The sequence below is a fragment of the Panthera onca genome, chromosome D2 (genome assembly GCF_046562875.1).
Source record: "Panthera onca isolate mPanOnc1 chromosome D2, mPanOnc1 haplotype 2, whole genome shotgun sequence".
NCBI classification, from domain to species: Eukaryota; Metazoa; Chordata; class Mammalia; order Carnivora; family Felidae; genus Panthera; species Panthera onca.
The window spans coordinates 54,335,552-54,356,013 of NC_138349.1; the positions used below are offsets into that span (position 1 = coordinate 54,335,552).

General features: G+C 37.7%; 1 protein-coding gene and 1 non-coding gene across 10 annotated transcripts in view; one reads left to right on the forward strand and one right to left on the reverse strand.

Annotated features, from left to right (window-relative positions):
• The window catches only part of MCU (mitochondrial calcium uniporter), a 205,022-nt gene that overhangs the window by 130,376 nt on the left and 54,184 nt on the right, over window positions 1-20,462 (reverse strand). The gene's annotated exons all lie outside the window — the stretch shown is intronic.
• On the forward strand, window positions 19,666-19,769 carry LOC132685660 (U6 spliceosomal RNA). Its single transcript, XR_009613249.1, has one exon. It is a non-coding gene; the product is annotated as a U6 spliceosomal RNA (small nuclear RNA).

Here is a 20,462-nt window from a genome sequence, read left to right on the forward strand (position 1 = left end):
TGAAGCAGGCTCCAGGCTCTGAGCTGTCAGCACAAGAGCCCAACATGAGGCTCAAACCCACAAGCCGTGAGATCTTGACCTGAGCTGATGTCGGACACCCAACTGACTGAGCCACCGAGGCTCCCCTACTATGACATTTTCTTTGTTCTCTTAGAGGTCATTTTAAAAGTTGGTTTAGTAATCTAACATGTGCTGAAATTTAAAGGTAAGAGCCTAAACTTTAAGATTTTTTTATTTTTTAAAATTTACATCCAAATTAGCATATAGTGCAACAATGATTTCAGGAGTAGATTCCTTAGTGCTCCTTACCCATTTAGCCCATCCCCAATCCCACACCCCCTCCAGCAACCCTCAGTTTGTTCTCCATATTTATGAGTCTCTTCTGTTTTGTCCCCCTCCCTGTTTTTATATTATTTTTGTTTCCCTTCCCTTATTGCAAATGGAGAGATTTCATTCTTTTTGATTGCTGAGTAATACTCCATTGTATATATATACCACATCATCTTTATCCATTCATCCATTGATGGACATTTGGGCTCTTTCCATACTTTGGCTGTTGTTGATAGTACTGTTATAAACATGGGGGCGCATGTGTCCCTTTGAAACAGCACACCTGTATCCCGTGGATAAATGCCTAGTAGTGCAATTAGTTTTTTGAGGAACCTCCATACTGTTTTCCAGAGTGACTGCACCAGCTTGCATTCCCACCAACAACGCAAAAGAAATCCTTTCTCCACATCCTCGCCAATATCTGTTGTTGCCTGAGTTGTTAGCCTGAGTTGTTAATGTTAGCAATTCTGACAGGTGTATGGTGGTATCTCATTGTGGTTTTGATTTGTATTTCCCTGTTGATGAGTGATGTTGAAGATTTTTTTTTTAATGTTTATTTATATCTGAAAGAGAGAGAGAGAGAGAGAGAGAGCAAGCGGCAGAGAGGCAGAGAGAGAAGGAGACAGAAACTGAAACAGGCTCCAGGCTCCGAGCTGTCAGCACAGAGCCCAACCCGAGGCTCGAACTCATGAGCCATGAGTTCATGACCTGGCTGCAGTTGGAAGTTTAACCGACTGAGCCACCCAGGTGCCCCTAGAACCTATCCTTTTTAAACAAATATTAAAATATGCCTGTCCAAGTCTATAAAAATTTTCTTGGGATTTTGGTAAGAATTGCATAAACAATTAAATCAATTTTGGAAGATTAAAAAAAAATTAAGTCTAACAAGATGAAAATGAAAACAACCAGTATAATCTCTCCCCAAATTATATAAATTTCTGTTCATTCACATATTCTCTTTGAATGCCTAAAATAACTGTAAATTTTTACTTTAGAGGTAAGAAAACTAAGGTAATAAATTTTACAGGTAAGAAACCTTGTGATTTGATCAAGGTCACTCAGAAAAGGGGGAGGGCAGAGTCAGCACTCAAACACAAATCCTAAATCTTTTATTTTCATCCTTTATAAACTCATCAGAACCTAATATTGCAGGGACAAAAGAGCAAAAAAAAAAAACTGATTTCATACTAAAACCCACTGATAGTCAAATCAAAATAGGAATGTTCATTCCTCTCAGAAGACTTCCAACTAAACTCCTTTTTGAACAAGCAAGAATTCACATGGTGCTATATAATCTCTGGGTCTCTCTCCTATCTTTGTTTCAGTTTTCTTCTCTGTAAATTGCAGGTAATACCCTTGCAAGGAAACCTCAGAGCTGACAGGACCATTACAGACAGCGGAAGAAAACAGTTTTAATTTGGAAATCCCTAAAGTCCTAAGACAAAGTAATCTATTAAAATAATAAAAATACATAAAACAATCTGAGATTGAAATAAGTGATACTTTTTGCGTACAGAATCTAAAACTAATCTGCAATGACAGAAGCAAGTCACTGGTAGTCGGTGGCCACAGGTAGAAAAGATTGGCGGCAAAGAGGAACAAGGGAACTTTTTTGAGCTATGAAAATAGTCTATCTATCTGCTTGATTTTGGTGGTGGTTACATGGATATACACACCTCAAAACTCAGTAATTGTAATGTTTAGGTTTAGCTCACTGTATGATAAATTACACCTCAATAAAGCGGATTTAAAAAGGAATAGAAGACACAGAATCAAAACCAGGCCGTACAGAGAAGAGTTCCCCCAACAAGAACAAGCTTTTCTGCATACCACTTTCATATCTACTGCACTTTGGAAAAGTGTTTAATGAACATATTTAAACCAGAAGAAATAAAGAGTTGTTAAGACACAGAAGTTCATCTGAAGACCCACAGTATGTTCAATAACTTATTTTTCAGTCATAACTGATCAGTAAGTATCAGAAGGCCACGAAGTAGTGTCCTACCAGTTTTACAGAGAGAGAAATAGAAGTGCTGGGAAACGGGACTATAATCCTAAAAGTTCAGTTTTAATGTCCCAGCTATAAGATTCTGAAATCTCCTAAAACTATATTTGAAAAAAGAAAATTATTTTTAAAAACTATTAACGTAATAATTGGGTAAGATGAAGCAGTACCCAAGGGTCTGAGGAGTCCAAACAGCCCTAACCTACACATTGCTAATTTATGACTATCTAAATGCAATTAATAAACACAGGTCTTCTGCTTCTCGTGTATTTGATACCTAGCAACATAGAGAGGCCATCCAAAAAAGCTCATATTTGAACTGCATATTTGAATGGCAAGTCTTGATTTTACCATATGTTAGCGATGCTAACTAATGGCTAAGGCTGGGTTTAATCTACCTGACATCTGAGAAAATCTTGCACATTTCCTACTGAACATAAAAATAAAGAAAAGGGAAGAGAATGACATAAAAGGTACTTTGAATTTCCAAGCTTCTTTTAATTTTATTCCAATGGATATAAACTTGAAGAAAAGAAAAAGAATAGCCTGGAATATTTTTATTCTAAAAAGTCAGAGCTTCTGTAACTCATGGGTGAATACAGGGGATCCTTATTCTTGATGAAGCCATCTGCCTTCAATATTTGCAACAGAAAGCCCTACGGGTTACTAAAATAATCTTTTAAACATAAGACACATCCCAAGAAATAATAACTTTCAGCGAGGAGCTGGCATAAAGCAGAACAAAAGGCTAATACACTCTTCCTTGCCTCCTACTCATTACCCTCTCCCATCATCTCTCATCTTTTACAGTACCTCTAATGAAACCATTTGCAGATTTTGCAACATTATGGACAAAATTGTTTTCATTGTTTCATTTGTAAGTGGTCAGATAGTCAAATTAACTACACTATGCAATCAACAACTGCATTCTTATAGACTGAGTTTGTTTGGGCAAAGCACAGAATTTTCAGTAAGACCTTTTTGTTTTCTATGGCCTAATATCTAATTTTACCTAAAGGCAAAAATCACATCCATAGATCTCATTTTTATCCCATTCAACAAATTTGTGGTCATTAATGACTCTATATAGTGGCTACTAATCAAAATATCTACAGTGAACTTGTGCTATATAGAAATTCAGAATATCCCCTGAAAAATCCCATTCTCTTCATATAGCCAAGAAGTAATTAAATCAACTTAGAGCTTCAAGGCAATTACATTCCTCAGTTACTGTAAGTAGATTATGCCCCATTTTTCATTTAGAAATATTAAAAATGTAACCCGAAATATGTTTAGGGGAATACAACTATTTAAATTCAAATTAGGATTATTCCCTACTGTATACTCTTCCTAATTAAAAGGTATAACTACTGCTTAAATATTTCATAGTTTGGGCAGTGTATGTAGGAACTCTCAGACCAGCTGGTGAACAGAGAATATTTGAGCACAGGTACTACAGTATGTTACTACCTTTCAGCTACCAGACCAAGCACAGGCTCACCTTTCAAAATAACTGGAATTCCTAGCTACGCAATACATTAAACTGCTGCATAACCACAAGGAAAAAATACCATGTCTACATGCATATTTTACTCCCAATCAGCAAGCATCTTCCCCCCAATTTTTTTTTTTTTTTTTTTTTTGATATCTTGAAGTAACTATTCTTTCTGTGGCCAAGATTATACTGCCCATTAAATTGAGTTAATGGACTATTTGGCAAACCAGAAACTGGCTCAATCACCACAGCACAACGAAGGAAGAGAACGTAAACTGGAATAGACTTCTACAACGCCCCGATTCCTTAAATCATTTAGTGGAACTGAAAGCCACTGGGCAGGGAAAGGCAGAATATGTGGCTAGTCAACATTATGTAAACGTGGAGTGGAGGCCAAAGGGGAAAAAGCTTGCTCATAAGAATAGAAAAATCTAACAGTTCAGCCTAAAGTCTTTGCTTTCTTACTAATGGTAAATGGCTACTTTTAGAGAAGGAAATTAAGAATTTAGGTTAACTCACTCACTCTAAGATGGTTCTTCTCTTGGGGGGGGGGGGGGTATTATTATTACCTTACATCCCTCAAACTTTTCTTTCCATATTCTTCTGATTCTATGACCTAGTCATCTAAGCCAAAACTTATAATCAATTGAATTTTATATAAAGACACCTGAACAAAAGTAACAACCTTTTCACTGTCTCTTTACCTCCAGTCTTACTCTCTCTCATGACAGCCGAGAATGATCTATCTAAAGTAAAATCTGATCGTGTCACTCCTCAGTTTTAAATCCTTCAATGTCATGCCACTGCCTGTAGGATAAGCCCAGACTCTGAAGATAGTATGCAAAATCCCACCATAATCAAACCTCTCCCCCATCCCACCATCTCATACTACACCTTAAACTAATTTGTAGTTCCTTAAAAAATAAATAAGCCATGCTATTTAACACTTCCAGAGACACTCATATGGCTCCCCTAACTCAAATGCTTTTCTCTTACTCATCTTGATACCCATCCAGCAGCCACCTCTCAATATTCTTCCTTCACCCAATTCAAGACCCAGCTGATCTCCTCCTGGAAGCTATTCCTAGACCCCTAAACTGCCTTAGGTGCCCAGCTTGTGTTCTCCCGTAGTTCTTTGGTGTGGTAGGCAAAATAATGGCCCCCAAATAAGTCAACACTTCAATAGTCAAAAATCCATGAATATGTTACCTTATACGGCAACCTGATAGATGTGGGTAAGAGATTTGGATTTAAAATCATCATCCAGGATAATCCAGGTAGGCCAATCTAATCACAGGAGTCCTTAAAATCAGAAAACCTTTCCCAGCTGCAAAGACCGAGAGAGATAACAATGAGAGAAGAATTAGACCCATTGATACTGGCTTTGAAGATGGAAGAAAGGAGTATGAGCCTACCTTATATGGGTGGCCTCTAGAAATTAGAAAAAGCAGAGAAACAAATCCTCTTGTAAAGTGTCCTGCAAGGAACACAGCCCTGCTGACACCCTGACTTTAGCTCAGTGAGATCCATGTCAGATCTCTGACCGATAGAACTATAAGATAATAAATTTGTGTAACTTCAAGTCATTCAGTTTATGGTAATTTGTTACAGCAGCAATAAAAACTAATATATTAGGGCACCATTTTTATGATGCTATACTATTACTGTCTGTGTCTACTAGAGGATGGGAGCTCTATTTTATTCAAAATTATTTTCCCAATACCTAGCACAGTTGTTGTCTACAGGGATGCTCAACAGTATTTTACAACTGAAACATGTTCATAATTTAACTCTGAAGATGTTTATTACTATAATTAAAACATTTTTCTTCAATTCAGAATCTTAATTGGCAATATGAACTACTTTCATTCTTCATTAGTCATTCCAGGCACAGAGATCTATTAATACAAGTTTATTTATGAGTTTCTCCTTTCATTAACAGGACAAGTGCTCACTATGACACAGTCCTCCTATGGAGCTTGCATGTATATAGCTTTGTTATCAATTTTCCTGCTTCATATCAGATACCATATTTATAAAAAATCATATATATTGCCATCAATATATTGTTGTTTTTAGTCCTATCAATCCCGAGATCCATTAAGAAGTATTTTATTTATTCACAGTGCTTTTAACCTAAGTCTCTTGAGTATCTGACAAAATAAATTAGTACTGGAAGTTTATCTCTGAAATCAAGGATTTAGAAATATTCAGAACCTACAAAGTCCCATTTCACAACCCTCTAAAATTGACATTATTTCCCCCTCTTCAGCAGCATGCTCAATACTATAGTTTACAATATCAGCCAATATTCTGAGGGCATAATATGTGCACATCTCTGCAGTATTCTTAATCTTTACAATGACCCTACAAAGGTGATTCTACCTATTACCCTTATTGGGATGGCAGTGGGGGGGGGGGGCGTTGTTCAGAGGGTTTAAGTGCCTTGCCTGAGATTAATTACACAGCTCAAAAGTAGTAGAGATGGGCATTCAACTCCAAAGTCAAAAGTAAAAAGAAGTAAATTTCTTAGATCAACACTTAATGTAGCTTATTCTATTCAAAAATGGAATTTGGGAAAAGTCAACCTTCACATCTGACAAAGAGTTTTCAGACTGGCAGGTACCCATGAAGGTGTGGCAGTGGCTATCATAAAATACCAAGAAGTACACATCATGTGACAAGGTGAGATGAAGCACTCTGGCCATGAGATAAATTCATTTTCTTTGTAGCTTAAAATACTTTTTCTAAGAGGAAGATAAGACTAAATCATATCATCCCTGTGCATTTTTCCTAGCAACTGATACTTCTACTCCTCTGGAGACAAAAAGTAGAAAGATTCTAAATTTCAGGCTCATTTTGTGGTTTAAGATTGGTTCCATATGCAATTCAAAACTCTCATTCAGCATCTTCTGATGCCTCTCATTACTAATTCTTGTTAGTCATTAACACAGGCTAAAAATGGACTGCAGAACATTGGCAGCATTGATCTTCACTTCACTAATCCGCTCTTCAATCTCAACTCTCCTAACTCTCTGGTCTTTGGTTCTCTCATCCATAACACAAGAAAGTTAGATTAGACGAAGTCTAAATCTTTTCTTAATTCTAATATCCCAGGATTGCATTAACCTTTGCATTCTGCCTGGCATTCTACTGAGCTGAGTAGAGCTAGCAGAAACTTAGAAGGAATTAGGATAGAATTAAAAAGCTTCAGAGGGACTATGTTTCAATCTCAGTGCTGTCACTTACTAACTATATGGCATTGGGAAAGTCTTAGCTGCCTTGTCTGTAAAATAAGGGAAAAAAATACTACCTATGGTTATTTTGAGAATTAAATTTTTAAATACTTTTTTTTTAAGTGTTTACTTATTTATTTTGAGAGAGGGAGGGAGAGAGAGCCCCCAACCAGGAAGGGGCAAAGAGAAAGAAGAGAGAACCCCAAGTAGACTCTACTATCAACGTGGAGCCATATGCAGGGCTCAGTCTCATGACCTCAAGATTATAACCTGAGCCATTATCAAGAGTCACCCAGGCGCCCCTTTAAATACTTCTTTTAAATGCATCTAAAACAATGCCTGGTGCTGAGTAACTGCTCACTCAATATTCCTTTCTCTTAAAGTGTGACTTGTAAGTATTATAAGCAGGTTTTTCAAAGGAGCCATTTCTTGAAACAAAATTTAAAAGTTTTGTAGGATTTAAAGATAATGTAGTACCAAGACTGTCTTAATCTACTTGGGCTCCCATAACAAAATACCATATGGGGTTCAGGCAGCAGGGTGGCTCAGTTGGTTAAGCATCCAACTCTTGATTTCAGCTCAGGTCATAATCTCATGGTCCTGAGATCGAGAGCCCCGCCCCTCCCCAACACCCCTCTCCATCCCCCACGCTGCACTGGGTATGGAGCCTGCTTAAGATTCTCTCTCCCTCTGCCCCTCCCCTGCTCATGTAAACAAGTGCATGCACGCACTCTCTCTCTCTCAAAAAACAAAAACAAAAACCCATAGACTATGTGGCTTAAACAAAAGATATTTATTTTCTCACAGTTCTGGAGACTACAAGTCTCAGATGATGGTCTGACAGGGTTGGTTTCTTGTGAAAGCTCTCTTCCTGGCTTATAGATAGCTGCCTTCTCACTGTGACTTCTCGTATTCCTTCTACTTCCAGTCCTGCTGGATTAGGGCTCCACCTTTACGACCTCACATCATCTTTATCACCTCCCCACAGGCCTTATCTCCAAATATATTAACATTGGAGATTAGCACTTCAACTTATGAATTTTTTTCTAAGTTTATTTATTTATTGTTGGGGGGAGGATGGCAGAGAGAGAAGGGGAGAGAGAGAATCCCTAACAGGCTCCCCACTGTCAGCGAGAAGCTCCATGCAGGGCTTGAACTCATGAACCATGAGACCGTGACCTGAGCCGAAATCAAGAGTCAGATGCTTAACCAACTGAGCCACCCAGTCACCCCACAACATATGAATTTTGGGAGGACTGAAACAATCAGTCCATAACAAAGAGTATTACTTTATTTTTGTACTAAAGTTTTTTATTTTAAAGCAAAGGTTATAGACTTCATTCAAACCTCATTCTAAGTCTCTAAGATGAATAGAAGTCCTATGATCCTACATGGATACTTGGGGAACAGACATGGAGAGGTTAAACAACCTCTTAACCTTAATGATACATAACCTTAATGACACAGCTGAATAGAGGCAGAGTTACAAACAGAATTTGGGCATTTTAACATTGAAGCTCATTCCATTAAATAATACTGCACTTTTGAAACTTCTATTTCTAAATATATTATCATTGTTCTCTCTCACATTACTTCTTAAATCTGCCTTAAAATTCTGTTTTGAAGGGGCACCTGGGTGGCTCAGTCAGTTAAGCACCTGACTTTTGATCTTGGCTCAGGTCATGATCTCACAATTTGTGAGTTCAGGCCCCACATCGGGCTCTGCACTGACAGCTTAGAGCCTGTTTGAGATACTGTCTCTCCTTCTCTCTGCTCCTCACCTGCTTGTGCTCATTCTCTCTCTCAAAATAAATAAACTTTAAAAAAAAAAAGAAAGAAAGAAAGAAAGAAAGAAAGAAAGAAAGAAAGAAAGAAAAGGAGACATTCTTCCAAAAAAAAAAAAAATCTGTTTTCAAAAGATAATTTAAATAATATCAAAGAATGGGGAGATTTTTTTAAATGACTAACGTTCTCAAAGCCAAGGAAATAGACTAAAGAGAGCCATGAAAACCAAGGTTTAATCAGCCCCATGATTTTGTGATGTGTACTTTTAGGGAACGCCAAGAAACTGACACATTCAGCAAAGTCATTGGCTTATTTCTTGACCAACACTCATCAGTGATGCTCATCCACCCACAGACAAGCTGGAGTTAGATAATTATTTCCAGTAACTAAAAGTTGCCTATTCTTACTTTCAGAAAAGGAAAATAGATTACTTTAATAATTATATTTCACGTTCTCTGGGTGGCAGAGATTTTAGACACCATCTTTTTGGGTAGCATATACTAGTATATCTGTGGACATGACACAGCACAGAGGGTTGTTTCCAAGAACATTCTCATGGGGTGGGGGGCAGAATTCTTTCAGTGGGGAGAAACACTGGCTTATATTTAGCAGGCATTACTCCTCAGACCACTTTGGCTAGGTGTTGAATTCTTTCCCTCTTTTTAGAGATTAAAAAAATGTAAAACTAGGTGATGTTATTCCAATTTTTATCCTTTAGCACTGACATGCAGGCTAGCACCTTCTAGAAAAAGTGAGAAACTGCCTGTTCAAAAATAGCAATTTTTACGGGACTTTCTGTACTTTTTGGGTAGGAAGGGAGGGAGGGAGAGAGAGATCACGCTGTACTTGTCCTTACCTAACCAAACTAAATATTCTATTTAAATATATTAAATATTCTATTTTTTCTTTCCTTTTTTTTTCCCCCTGAAACAATGTTTGTATTCACTGTGCAAAAATGTTGAACCTCCCTATGTTTCTTCAGTTGGAAGGGGTGGTGAAGGTGGTGGTGGTAGTGACTTCCTGTTGCTGATCTCTAGATTACTCGTCATCTCTTATTTGGCTCACAGCCCCTTCACCACCTGTGTTACAACTTTCCTACATCAAATTTCTACTGTTGTAAATACCTAAGAGAATTTCCATTTTCCTAGTGAGACTCTGACTGATAAAACCACTACACAATGGCAATTTTGCCATTTACTGTTTAATTAGCTTTTTCATATACTTGTGTGCTTTAATATGTTTCCTCAAGTAAAAATCTTAATCTTGAAACCATGCACTCTGAGATCCTAACTCTGAGTTCTTAGGGCACACACTGAAACGAGGATGAGGAGTGCAGAAGGGAGAAAAACGTGGACATGGAAGGTCAATGAACAAAATGGGGTCGCAAAAGCTACTCAGGTAATATGCCAGCTATGACAAAGTAATGTCAGCCAAGGAGTCTCTCAGACTGAGATGTTCTTTGAATACAGCAAAAAGTATTATTAAAAACATGTCAATACATGTACAATGAATACAACAAGCAATGATAATGCTATTACAGCCTTTCAAGAATCAAGATTCCCAGTCAACCAGTGAATTATGCAATTTCTTTAGAGGCTTCCCAAACTGGCTAATAATCCAAAAGAAATGTTTTATGTATGAGTAATTGTTAGTGGCTGTAACTTAAGGCAATCTACTGAAAATGCAATTCTTTAATGCTAACAGTCCAAAGATAGACTGGTATCACAACACAGTATAAATGTTATTTTAGAGGAAAAAGGGAGAGTACTAGATGGCTTGTGCACACCTCTTTCAGGAATTGGTTTCAATTGGGCTAGTATCCCTAAAGTAATACTTGGACACAATCTTTGAAAACTCCGGTCTGGCAAGAAAAAGCCCTAAGAGACCATATTTAGATAATCATTTATGTTTCAGCAAATCAAATTGCTTTGACTTATAGGCATAAACTCAACAATGATAGAATACTAATAAAAATAACAACAACAGCTAGCAATCAAATCGTAGTTACTATATTTATGTGCCAGGCACTTTTCTAAGTGCTTTATACACTTACCTCATCTAGTAATTCTCACAACTCATTGGGATAGGAACTCTTATTTCCCACCCCACCTCCAATATTACAGACTAGGCTTAAAGACAATAAGTAAGTTGCCCAAGTCCACACAGCTAGTAAGTAACAGCTAGAATTTGATCTTAGGCAGTCTGATTCCATAGTCCATGCTCTTAATTATTATACCGTATTCTCTCCCTAACTTGGTAAAAGTCATATGTGGAACTAAGTGGGGAAACCAGGAATTCAAGACAAGTCTTGAGCTACATTTAACCAAAAACACATTTAGTTATAAGACATGGGACGTTATAACTCTTTGGCTCTCCCCTTTGAAGCCGTTAGAAGTCTTTACCGTCACCAGCAAACAATGTCTGTGGAACTAGGCAACGGGCATAGCACAATATGGGACCCCGGTGCCATTGTATATCAAATGGTACATAACAAAAAGAGCAAAGTTTTTATGGTCAGAAAATCATGGGTTGAAGTCATAACTTTGCCATTAATTGGGAGTATGCTACTAAATAGAGTATAGGTTATGACGTCAGACAGACCTTGATCAAAATCCGAGCTTTGACAACACTGTGTAGGGTGGCAAAGTTTATATACAGTACAAGAGCACCTAGCCAAGAAAGCAAAATGGGGCCGAAATTCTGCCTATGTTCAACTGCTCAGCAAGCCATCCGCCCTGGAATGGGGGCTATGTGTGCTGGAAGAGGTGGCACCTAGCACAAGCCCCCAAGCTACTACCTAGGGTAGTGCGGCAGCCCAGAACTTTCAGTTATTTAATTGGTCACCACAGGGGGCACCTTTTTCTATTTCAAACAAAGTTTTCTCAAAAACTACAGGTGACTGCCTACTCTAATACTAGCTATGTAATCTTGGGCAAGTCACTTAATCACTCTAAACCTCGGTTTCTTCATTTGGAAAAAGTGTTTGAAAATAGTACTTGCTTCATAGTGCAGTTCTAAGGATTACGTAAAATGATGCAAGTGTTTAGTATAGTATAGTGCCAGGTACTTAATAAGTGCTCAGTAAATCATAACCAATAAATTATAACCACACGTAACACAACCTGGGCCTCCCATCCGTCATCAGTTAAAATGAATACCATCTATCTCACAAGACATTTCCATGAATGTTGTATTGTGACAAGAAAGCATTTTATAAACTGTTACATGTTTATTTATAATTTTTATATAAAGAATTAGCAAATACAAAAAGTTCTTGGTACCCAGCACTTAGTAAATGCATGACAAATGTTAAATGGTATTGTTGCTATTAGTATTGACAACTCATTTAAATTTTTTACATCAAACATTTGTGTTTAGGTATTTCTTATTTTAGGGAGGATAATCAAGCTCATGCATCATTTTAAATTGTGAGAGGAAAATTATCTCATTAGAGAGATCTGTAAGCAATATAAATCTAAGGAGTCTAAGACTAAGTGGTATCCAGCCCCACCCCCACCCCCACCAAAAAAATCCTACAATCCATCAGGTTTGAGCTAAATTAAAAAAAAAAAAAAAAAGGAAGGGGTGCCTGGGTGGCTCAGTCGGTCAAACGTCTCACTTCGGCTCAGGTCATGGGAATCTCACAGTTCATGAGTTTGAGCCCACGTCGAGCTCTGTGCCGACAGCTCAGAGCCTGGAGCCTGCTTCAGATTCTGTGTCTTCCTCTCTCTGTACCCCTTCTCCACTCACACTTTGTCTCTCAGAAGTAAATAAACATTAAAAAAAAAAAAAAAGGAAAAGAAAAATCACGTCAGAGACACTAAACCTTGCTTAAAATTAGAGCCTCTCAAAAGAAGAAACTATATTTATATCCACACAACACATAAAAACCACCAGATTTACACATAGTAGCATAACTGTAGTTTCTTTGAACTTGGAAACCGTATTCTTCAGAAACTGCCTGTTGATTCAGCTCAAATTCAAAATAAGTATGTGACCGTGCTCCCCTAAGAAAAGGGCTCCTTCCACCCATATTACAATGTTTGGGACATTTAAAGTTTCTATTACCATAAATTCCAAGCTTACAGTCTCACAGCAGCTATAATTCAGCTGCAAAGAACAAACATAGGTCTGCAAACCAGAGGACTTAACAGGCCTCTGGCTCTACAACAGACTGATTCTTCCTGTGACCCATGCTGCAGGCAAAACCCAAAATAAAATGAAGACCTAAGACTGCTATCAGACTTGCTTCATGTCTATCTTCCCAATGTGCTTACATTTTGTTGTTTTGTTACTGTTCATAGTTATTCCCACCACCAGAGTGCTAGCAACACATCTGTTGATACAGTACTAAGGGAGGAAAAGAATGCTCTCTCAACTTGATTAATGCTTGCATCTTCTTAGCGCTCAAGCATAAAGCACATTCTAGATTTACTGTATTATTCTCCCCATCAAGATACCTTGATGGGATGGACACCAAGAAGCTCTGGATTCAAATGTGAATCGGTCACTAAGTAGTGTTATGTCCTCAGGACATCATGTAAACTCTGCAGGTCTCCTCTGAGATAATGTATGAAAGAGATTTTTAAAATTATAATGTGATGTACATATGGAAATGATTATTTCTGCCAACAGTATATCATAAAAACAGATATAAGAACCCTGCTTTAGTCATTCCAATGGAATAAAAGGAAAAGTTATGAAAGTGCTCTTTGAGAATAGTCTCTATAAATGTGAGACTTACAGATTACATCACCTTTAATTCTTTCTAATCGTATTACAGTACCCACTAGAGGTATTATACACAGATGGCTCACTCAAAAGGTAACCATAATTTGGAAACTTCTAGAAGCGTAAGTATTGACAGTGGGGATAATCAGCTTCATCACTAATATTATCTGTTGGGCAATACGTGCTCTCTTTTTTGGCTTTTTTAGTAGTATTTTACACAGCCACGTGCTTCTTCTACAAGGGCAGTAAAAGAGCCTCAAGTTTGCCTATCCTGCCATCTCTCATGGGAACAAAGGAGAAGCAATATTACCTCCATTTAATAAAGGAGAAAAATGTGGGTGATCATCTAAACATACGAAATAAAAAATGAAACCAGAACTAGAGCAGAAAATAGGCTAAGTTCATTATTCTTTTTCCTAGAATACACTGCCTTCCTTGGGGCAGGACAAAGCTCCAAACTGAAAAAAAGAAAACAAGAAAAAAAAGTCCCTGTCCTTTCTCTCCCAGGCTTCTTTGCTACCCATGTGAGACCCTTGCACCACAGAGCACAAGAAGCAAAAACTTCGTCCCATAAGGCATAGCAAGGGATGAACTTCACAAATCTTTGTTTTCTACTTGTCAGCTCTACAAACTATATATAAACTGACCTCCATTAAGATCAAGGCCAGCCTCATGTGACTCAAGCTGCTCCATTTGGGAAGGAAACCCTGGACATCTGGCAAAATAATCTGCCAAAGACATGGCTCCCTTCATCATGAACAGGCAGATGAACATGATGGCCAAATGTCAAGAGTGATACTGAATGACTATTGCTAATGTGCAATTACCTCATTTACAGAGGAATTATTTTATTTACTTAATGTGCATTATTACTAAACTACAACATCTCTAGTCCAGAGTACATCTCACACACAAAGCATGGCCACTAAGAAACAAAACCACCACTTCAACTGGCTTTAAAACCAACTAGGAAGAAGCCAGAAACACAAGGGTAGTTTAAGAATTACAACCAACACATGAAAAGATGCTCAGCATCACTCATCATCAGGCAAATACAGATCAAAACCACAATGTGATACCACTGCACACTTGTCAGAATGGCTAACGTTAACAACTCAGGCAACAACAGATGTTGGCGAGGATGCGGAAGAAGAGGATCTCTTTTGCACTGCTGGTGGGAATGCAAACTGGTGCAGCCACTCTGGAAGACAGTATGGAGGTTCTCCCCAAAATTAAAAATAGAACTACCCTACAACTCAGCAATCACACTACTAGGTATTTATGCAAGGGATATAGGAATGCTATTTCAAAGGGACACATGCACCCCAATGTTTATAGCAGCACTATTGACAATAGCCTAAATATGGAAATTGCCCAAATGTTCATTGACAGATGAATGGACAAAGAAGATGTGGTATATATATACAATGGAGTATTACTCGGCCATCAAAAAGAATGAAATCTTGCCATTTGCAACTACGTGGATGGAACTAGAGGGTATTGTGTTAAGTGAAATTAGTCAGTCAGAGAAAGACAAAAATCATATGACTTCACTCATATGAGGACTTTAAGGTATAAAACAGATGAACATAAGGGAAGGGAAGCAAAAATAATATAAAAACAGGGAGGGGGACAAAACAGAAGAGACTCATAAATATGGAGAACAAACAGAGGGTTACTGGAAGGGTTGTGGGAGGGGGGATGGGCTAAATGGGTAAGGGGCATTAAGGAATCTACTCCTGAAATCATTGTTGCACTATATGCTAACATGGATGTAAATTAAAAAATAAATTATTAAAAAAAAGTTAAAACTCTACCCTAAAAGAAAAAAAGAATTAAAAATTGCAGGTGTTATGGGTGCTGACCCCTTCACAATTGAATATCCATATATAACATTTGACTCCCCAAAAACTTAACGACTAATAGCCTACTTTGACCAGAAGTCTTACCAATAACATAAACAGCTGGTTGACACTGTTTATATATATATACACTGTGTATATATATACACACACACATATAATACACCGTATTCTTATAATAAAGTAAGCTAGAGAAAAGAATTAGAAAAATCATGAAAGATAACATTTACACAATGTGCTGTAAAAAAATCCACATATAGGTGGACCTATGTAGTTCAAACCCGTGTTGTTCAAAAGTCAACTGTAGTTCCCAAGTTAAACATTTTCATGCTATATAGTATACAAACATGTGTCACTGGGACAGTATTTTGCTAACAATGTATGGCAACACTGATATGATATAACACAGGCTAAAAATGGCTGCTTATCTGGACATGAGGTCTACAGATGTAGTAAATGCTGATTTGGTTTTAAAATACTAAATATGTTTCAGCTGCTGACATGCATCACCAATCTGAATTTATACAGAGAACATACTGAGTCCATAAAATATAACAAAATAGTGTACAAAGTTTCAGAAGGCAGAAAATGAGGAATGATTTTTTTGTTTGTTTGTTTGTTTTTTAACTAGATGTGTGTTAAGTTGAGACACAGAAGTTTTGACACAGAGGTTGTTGTTGAAGCCTTTTCCATCTGACAGACCTGTGCTCCTGTGGCCATAATTTGATATGAAATGTATTTTAAAACCTTTTAAAGTCAAACTGACATTTGAAACTCATCAAGGTGTAGTTTGTTCACGTGCATTTTCTTATACAGTTTCTCTTTCATGAAAACTGTGTTCGGGTTTCCGAGGAGCTGGTTGAACGACTCTCATGGCTCATAGATGATCACTGTTCCAAATCTCATCCAGATTATTCTTCTGTGCCAATTTCCCTTTCCTGAGACATAACAACTATTTGGGGTTCTTGGATTCAATACCTATGTGTGTGTGAAGGTGTTTTCCAGCCCACCAAGAAGCAATTCTTGGACACCAGCAGAGTATCCAAGAATTCAACTCAATTCTGACAGTGTCTCCCTGGAGACAGCCAGACAGAAGAGATGCGTAGGGCAAGGTATGTGGGAAGGGGCACGGAGCTTCCATGCTCTCTCCAGGCATACCACTGTCCCCACATCTCCACATGTTCACCAACCCAGAAGCTCTGCGCAATGATGATTTTTGAAGTAGAATATCTAAAAAGATAAATTAGGGACCCTTGATTTCATATCAGAGGCCACTGAAAGTTTTTTGATCAAGGACAAATATTTAAAACAGTACAATTATACAGAAAACACTTAAAATTGATCCTAAGAGCAGGTTTTAATTTTATTTTTTTTAATGTTTATTTATTTATTTTGGGGGCAGGGGAGGGGCAGAAGAGAGGGAAACAGAATCCCAAGCAGGCTCTGCACTGACAATGTGGATGAACCATGAGATCATGACCAACCAGGGGCCCCAAGAGCTGATTTTAAATTTAAATAGAAAAATGGATTAAAGGGGCGCCTGGGTGGCTCAGTCGGTTGAGCGGCTGACTTCAGCTCAGGTCATGATCTTGCGGTCCGTGAGTTCGAGCCCCGCATCGGGCTCTGTGCTGACAGCTCAGAGCCTGGAGCCTGTTTCAGATTCTGTGTCTCCCTCTCTCTGACCCTCCCCTGTTCATGCTCTGTCTCTCCCTGTCTCAAAAATAAATAAAAAAAAAAAAAAACGTTAAAAAAAATTTAAAAAAAAAAAAAAAAGAAAAATGGATTAAAGATATAAATGGGCAACTTATAGTAGGAAAAACATGAACAGCTAATATATTTTTTAAATGCTCAGCCTCACTCATAATCAGAAAAATAATTTAAAAGACTAGAGGATTCCATTTCATACCCATTACATATATAAAAAATAAAAAGCTTGACAACATCACGTGTTGAAAAGGATATAGAGCAATGTAAACTCTTACACGCTGCTGGTGAAAAAGTAAATTGCTCATGACCACTTTGGGCAGCATATGTTAAGAAAAATATGCAAATCCTACACCCTAGCAATCCTGCTTGTTGGCAAATACCATAGAGAAAGCCTGGGCCGGGTACCCAGAGAGATCTGCACAAGAATGTTCACAGCTGCAATTTTATTAGAGAAAAAAAAAATCCTGGAGGGGCGCCTGGGTGGCTCAGTCGGTTGAGTGTCTGACTCCTGATTTTGACTCAGGTCAGGATCCCAAGGTCGTGGGATTGAGCCTCATGTCTGGCTTTGCACTGAATGCAGAGCCTGCTTGAGATTCTTACTCTCTCTCTCTCTCTCTCTCTCTCTCTCTCTCCCTCCCCCACGTGTCTCCCCCGCCAATCACACTCTTGTGCTCTCTCTAAAACAAGCCAAACCAAAACAAACAAAACAACACCCTGTAAATAGCTGCCTATTAACAGGAGAATAGAAAACAAGTGTTCAAAAACTGTTGAATGAATGACACCAAGGAATGAACAAGAGTGTTCTCAAAGGAGGTCAGAGCCTCAGGAATCTGTGGGTGTATAACAACCATGTCATCAGAAAGAAGACAAAGAATACAGTGCAGAAAAAAATATTTGAAGAAACAGTTGGTGAAAACTTACCAATTTTGGTAAAAGACAAAACTGTGGTACATCCATACAATGGAAAACAACTCAGCAATAAAAAGGAACAAACTATTGATACATGGAACAACATGGGTGGATCTCAAAGGCATAATGCAGAGTGAAAGCCAATCTCCAAGTGTTACAAACTATTTGATTCCATTTATGTGATAATCTGCAAAAGGCAAGAGCATAAGAACAGAGAACAGATCAAAGGTTGCCAGGGGTTGTGGATGAGAGGAGGGTTTGAGCCCACTGGACAGCACAAGAGAATTTTAGGGGTGGGGGAACTGTTCTGTATCCTGATTGCTAATGTGGTTACACAAATCTACACATGCATTAAAATTCACATAAATGTACAAGCAAAAAAAGTCAACTTTATTATATATACTAAAAAAAGAAAAGTCTAGGAAAAAAATCAGTATCTCCTCTAAAATCATGTATATCCAAGATATATGGCATCACATATCCCATGCCTTTTACATGTAAAAAGCCACCAGATCAAGCAGATATACTACGATATCTCCCTCAAAGATGGTTAACAAAAAAAATCTAAATAAAAGCACTGAACAATAAAAATCAAATGTGTAATCAATGTCTTGCAACATAATTTTATCAGGAAGAAAGTGCTCCATTATTTTTTGGTGTTTTGTTTTGTTTTGTTTCAAAGATTTTATTTTTAAGTAATCTCTACACCCAATGTGGGGCTCAAACTCACAACCCCAAGATCAAGAGTTGCACACTCCACAGAATGAACCAGTCCGGCACCCCCAATGCTCAGTTTCTTTGTACTTGTTTTTAAGGAGTTAATCTAGAAGATTTAAAGACAATAACTTTGGACAATTAAAAGAAAACATTCTTCTGTCACATTTTATACCTGCAAAACCTTTTTGTAGGGGATGGGAGATATAGCCAGTCTGTTAAATTAAAACCTTTTACCTTTTCCTTCTCATTCAACCTCTCAAGTTCAATGTGCCCTAAATAAAAAGTTGTCTAAGCCCTGAGATAAAGGAGATGTCACCAACAGAACAGGCCCTTAAAAGTGATAACTTCCACAAATGCACTTTCCATAGCCTACCAGGATTGCCAAAACAGAAGATAGCAAAGCTTTAACAAAGCCTTTTAACTTGGGTGGCCATGTGTCCTCATCTGCTTGGGACACCTCTGGTTTAACACATGTTGTCCCGATATAATTATTAACAGCACTCTCTCTCAACTCTAGAGGTGCTGTGGTTAAGACGATAAATTATACGGCAACCCCAGCCTTAACCTATTTCCCTTAAGGAACCTAACCCATAATCCCTACCTATCACTAAGACCTAGAATGCAGGCTTCACAAAGAGAAGCACTAATACTAGGTTAAAAAAAAAAAAAAAAAAAAAAAAAAGACTCAGGAAAAATGAATTTGATTAATGTGTTTGTGTTGTATTTACTTGTTCTGTCAATTACAGCTAATAAAATTCTCTTCTTTGGACTGTATGACTGCATAAAAATAATGCAAAACTCTAATTATTCCATAGCCTAGTATCTTAGAAGAAACTCCATCAGTCACATTGAATAACAACAAATCACTCATTTAAAATCTCTACCCCCGTGCTCACTTCAGCAGCACATATATTAAAATTGGAACAATGCAGAGATTAGCACGGCCCCTGCACAAGGATTACACGTAAAATCACTACCTGTGCCTCCATTCTCATTTTAAAGTGACTGAATGGTGTGGGAAGGCCAGTGCTTTTTATTCCAATTTAGGATGCTGTTTGCCAAATTCTAAGGAATTCTAATATGCTATATCTCCACACGGAAAGTCTATCTCTGCTTCCTTGATGTGATATCATTGTCAAAAAAAGAACAGGTTTCAAATTATAATTCTTTCTTGAGGCTGTAACAATGTGGACCAGATATCTTTCTTTTATAGTCTATCTAAAACAATGAACTTACTTCCTCAGGGAATTAACTGCCCAAATTCCTTATATCTCCTTGTCATCTACCCTTTGGGCAGTTCATTGAACAGGGAAAAGTTAATACTCTTGCTATCACTCCTTGGTAATGAATCTGATGAGAGAAAGAGAATAAAATGATAGACTTACACTGTACATTATAAAAGCCACTAGCATCATGCTCTGCTGACCACTTGAAATGTGTCTCATCCTAACTGAGATGTGTGGCAAGATTTTTAAAACTTAGTACAACAACAAAAAAAGTAAAATAAATAATAATTTTTATATTGAGTACATGTGGAAATAATTGCTTTGATATTCTGTATTAATATATATTACAGAGGGGCTCCTGGGTAGCTCACTTGGTTAAGCATCTGACTCTTGATCTCGGCTCAGATCATCTCATTTGTGAGATTGAGCCCCACATCCGGTTCTGCACTGACAGCACTG